This window comes from Anguilla anguilla, chromosome 4 (assembly GCF_013347855.1).
Source record: "Anguilla anguilla isolate fAngAng1 chromosome 4, fAngAng1.pri, whole genome shotgun sequence".
Classification (NCBI taxonomy): Eukaryota; Metazoa; Chordata; class Actinopteri; order Anguilliformes; family Anguillidae; genus Anguilla; species Anguilla anguilla.
Window position 1 is genome coordinate 67,726,944 of NC_049204.1, and position 4,881 is coordinate 67,731,824.

At 45.5% G+C, this 4,881-nt stretch overlaps 1 protein-coding gene across 2 annotated transcripts in view; it reads right to left on the reverse strand.

Annotated features, from left to right (window-relative positions):
* Positions 1–1,877, reverse strand: part of lnx1 (ligand of numb-protein X 1) — a 31,626-nt gene extending 29,749 nt beyond the window's left edge. For both annotated transcript variants that reach the window (XM_035416303.1, XM_035416305.1), the window contains exon 1: positions 1,747–1,877. The gene's annotated coding sequence lies outside the window, so the exon portion shown is untranslated. The remainder of the gene's footprint in view (positions 1–1,746) is intronic.
* Positions 1,878–4,881: the final 3,004 nt, after the last annotated feature.

The following is a 4,881-nucleotide window of genomic DNA, read 5'->3' on the forward strand; positions in this document are numbered from 1 at the left end:
AATTCTGGGAGATGTCAACAGTAATTGTAAAAGGTTCCCAATGTTCCGTTGACAGCTGCCAATAATGTGATGGTTTTCCTGAGTCAGACTTTCTGGCGCAACGAGATTAACAGCATGAACAAGCGTTCACGTGTAACACAAGCACAACTTACGTTAGAACAGAACACTAAAAATATCTTCTACTGTACGAGCAACCTTATTTTACCAGCCTAAAATTTATTCTAGGTCATTTTTAAATTGAAAAACCACAATCAAGACAGGCTCAGCACAACAATCATATTTACATCAGAGGTAATCAAAATTATGCAAAGCATGCAAAGAGATGCGTGTGATATTTTGTGCAATAAATGATCTGTGTGATAAATGTTGTGTGTGATGTTGTGTGTGATAAATGATCTGTGTGATAAATGTTGTGTGTGATGTGTGTGATAAATGATCCGTGTTAAATGTTTTGTGAGATAAATTATCGGTATTATAAATGTTGTGTGATAAATGATCTGTATGATAAATGTGTGATAAATGTTATGTGAGATAAATTATTGGTGTGATAAATGTACATATTATGAGTACTTGGTCTTTATTAATGGACCCCATCCCCATGGTGATGAGTGGATTACACTAATGCTAATGCTAACACAACTACTTTTGAGCTTTTAGCTGTGGCTCATGTTGGTGATCAGTGGGATAGCGTGAGCTGTAGGGTGTATATTAGTATTTCACCGTCAATTTAGCGTCAGTGTACCAAACTCTTCACCTACAGTGGATTTAGTCGAGGGGGTGGATATTAACATTGGTATTAGTTTATCACACTCACACCTAGCCTGAGCTGTGGAGGGCTGGTATTAGCATTAGCATCAGGATTAGTTTATCTCACTCAGATCTAGCCTAGCCTGAGCTGTAGGGGCTGATATTAGCATTAGCGTTGGTATTAATTTATCACACGCACACCAAGCCTGAGCTATAGGGGCTGATATTAGCATTAGCATTGGTATTAGTTTATCACACGCACACCTAGCCTGAGCTATGGAGGCTAGTATTAGTGTTAGCATTGGTATTAATTTATCACACGCACACCTAGCCTGAGTTATAGGGGCTGATATTAGCATTAGCATCAGGATTAATTTATCACATGCACACCTAGCCTGAGCTGTAGAGGCTGGTATTAGCATTAGCATTGGTATTAGTTTATCACACGCACACCTAGCCTGAGCTATGGGGGCTGATATTAGCGTTAGCATCGGTATTAGTTTATCACACACACACCTAGCCTGAGCTATGGGGGCTGATATTAGCATTAGCATCAGGATTAGTTTATCACACACACATCTAGCCTGAGCTATGGAGGCTAGTATTAGCATTAGAGCCCCCACCTCCCCATTACCCCACTCTTCTCTGCATAGCAAGAAAACTAAAGCTCTTGAACTGAACTCCGACACTCACTCAAACTTCTCTTAAGCCAACTGTGGCTGAGAAAGGAAAGCACGGATGACAGGCCACACACCGCCTCTGTCACAGCAAACAGCTCAGACCAGGTAAAAAGCAGTCTACCTGGCAAACAGGTAAACCGAGACCAGGTGTTGTTGTGTTCCACTCGGGGAGTTGGCTGTGTGTTTACCCTTACAGCCGCCGCATGCTGAGCTCGGCCGCGGTACACAGCCTTTTGCCATCTCAGCACACAGGAGAAAAATATGCTTTCCCTTAATAAACCAAAGCTGTCACAAACAAACTTAAAAAACCAGCACCTACCAGGTGTAGCGAGCTTGTGGGTCAGCTCCTGTGAGAGTAGAGTTACCTGTCCAGGTGTTACCTGAGACGGGAGTTATCCGTGAACAGTCAGGCGAGAGGGAGAGTGAGAGAGGAGAGAGAGGGAGAGTGAGAGAGGAGAGAGAGGGAGGACTATGGAAGCCCTCGGGGACTTTGTCCCTCTTCTGGTTGCAACTCATTGGTTGGAACACAAAAATGGAAATGCAGAGTTCTGTTGGCCAACCAATCAGCACAGAGTATCAAGCAAGGCATGACTGAGCCATGTGAGACACACAGATCCACAGACACACCATAGTCAAATCACAACCAGGTCCCAACTAAACAACCACATCCTAACCAAATCACAACCAGGTCCAAACTAAACCACAACCATGTGTAAACCAAATCACAACCAGGTCCTAACTAAGCCAAAACCACAGCCAAACCCAAATCACAACCAGGTCCAAACTGAACCACAACCAGGTCCAAACTGAACCACAACCAGGTCCAAACTGAACCACAACCCCATCTAAACCAAATCACAGCCATGGCTGCTCCGAAACTAAACTAAAATTCAAAACTGACTCACAGCCAGGTTAAGACAAAGATAAAACCAGGTACAAGCTGACTCACAATTAGGCCCAAACCAAGCAGTCCAGATTTAGCTAAACTCTGCCTCCCCACCCACCCACTCTGCTCCATTTAGACCATGTAAAATGAGCCAGAGGAGGTGACTGGATAAACCTGTTCTGTGACAGGAACAAACTGTAGACAGGGAGAAGAGGGGGCGGAGTTACCTGGGATAAAGGTGAGGGGAAAAGCACAGCACTCCCAAAGCACAGGGCCCAGAAGAGGAGCTGCCAGCACTCCTAATGCTTAAACTGTAATGTCATTCCTCCTTTAATAACCTGCAGTACTGCTGTACAGGAGAGGGGGACAGAGGGCCAGGCTCCCTGGGGAGTGTTTACTTTGCATCTATCCCATGACCGACCATGTACGTAACCTCCCCACGGATCAGAGGGCATTCCAGGCCTCCACCTGATTCATATAAATATTTATACCCACCATTAAAGGGGTCATTTGTCCCTGAGACCTGTCAAACCACAAAAGCGCTCCTTCGCTCACTGAAACAGGGCCTGGAGTTTCAGCTCAAAGTGCTCCTTCGCTCACTGAAACAGGGCCTGGAGTTTCAGCTCAGAGTGCTCCTTCGCTCACTGAAACAGGGCCTGGAGTTTCAGCTCAAAGTGCTCCTTCGCTCACTGAAACAGGGCCTGGAGTTTCAGCTCAGAGTGCTCCTCCTCTTGCTGTAACAGGGCCTGGAGTTTCAGCTGAGAGTCCAGAGGCTCTTTCGTATTAAAGGAACAGAAGTGGAGGCGTGTTTCACCGGTTCATCATGAACCCTCCACCCCCCCCCCCCCAACATTTATTAGTCAAATTAATTATACAAGCTGTGAGTTTGTGCAGAGACAGTGTGGAGATGTATGTGTGTACAGGGTTGTGTGTTGTGTTAACGTAGGTACAGGGTTGTGTGTAGTATGTTGTGTTTTGTGTTAACGCAGGTACAATGTTGTGTGTAGTATGTTGTGTGTTGTGTTTACGCAGGTACAGGGTTGTGTGTAGTATGTTGTGTGTTGTGTTTACACAGGTACAGGGTTGTGTGTAGTATGTTGTGTGTTGTGTTTACACAGGTACAAGGTTGTGTGTAGTATGTTGTGTGTTGTGTTTACGCAGGTACAGGGTTGTGTGTACAGGGTTGTGTGTTGTGTTAACGCAGGTACAGGGTTGTGTGTAGTATGTTGTGTGTTGTGTTTACGCAGGTACAGGGTTGTGTGTAGTATGTTGTGTTTACACAGGTACAGGGTTGTGTGTAGTATGTTGTGTTAACGCAGGTACAGGGTTGTGTGTAGTATGTTGTGTGTTGTGTTAACGCAGGTACAGGGTTGTGTGTAGTATGTTGTGTGTTGTGTTTACGCAGGTACAGGGTTGTGTGTAGTATGTTGTGTGTTGTGTTTACGCAGGTACAGGGTTGTGTGTTGTGTTAACGCAGGTACAGGGTTGTGTGTAGTATGTTGTGTGTTGTGTTTATGCAGGTACAGGGTTGTGTGTAGTATGTTGTGTTAAAGCAGGTACAGGGTTGTGTGTAGTATGTTGTGTGTTGTGTTTACGCAGGTACAGGGTTGTGTGTAGTATGTTGTGTTTACACAGGTACAGGGTTGTGTTTATGCAGGTTATGAAAGTGAAGCCGTCTGCCAGGCGAGTCCAGACTCGCTCCATACCTCAGTGAAGCTGCATACCTCAAACAGGACCGCAGGCAGCCACCGCTCTGACATCATCAAAGGGCTGTCATCGCCGCGGTAACAGGCTCCATCTCGTCACAGTGCAGCCAAGCCAGGGACGGCTGGAGATGAGGTGAAGATGGAGTGAGCCACTGCACCGCGGAGCACTGCGAGCCAGGACTGCTCTACAGGAGTACAGCACATTCACTCTTACCCTAAGCCCCGCCCACATTTACACTGCAGCACAGCACAATGCAATCAGTCACACCGCCAGTGGCCTGGTGATTTTATCTGAGTCTGTGGTGGATTGCTCAGCGCCATTCTCTGCCCACTGTTTAATGTGAGAATGGGGAAAAATGCAATATAATACTACTAATAATAATAATTATAATAATTATAATAATAATGCAATATTAATAGTAATAATAAGTATAATAATAATAATCATCATCATGTGAGAGACAGGTCAGGTGACTGAAATTAACTGCGTCACCGCGACAGCGCTCTACCCAGAACCCCCTCCGGTTTGTGTCCCTGAAAGCTTCGCATTGATTGGAGTTAATCAGACATAATTGGACATAATTAGGATTCCATATGAACAGCAGCTGGCTGATCTGAGAGGGCTGATCCTGATTGGTTGAAACCTGCCTGGGAAACACCATTCCTTTACTCTCCCGTTTACAGCCGGAGGCAAATCCACACACAGCGCTTACACACACACACAGCACTTACATACCTGCTGTTACCACATCTTCTAAGCATACACACACACACACACACACACAGCTTTGAGTATTGCTCTCCCAGAGGCACAGGGCAGATTGAGCCTTGTTATCCAGCCTGGCCAGTGGCTGTACCATTG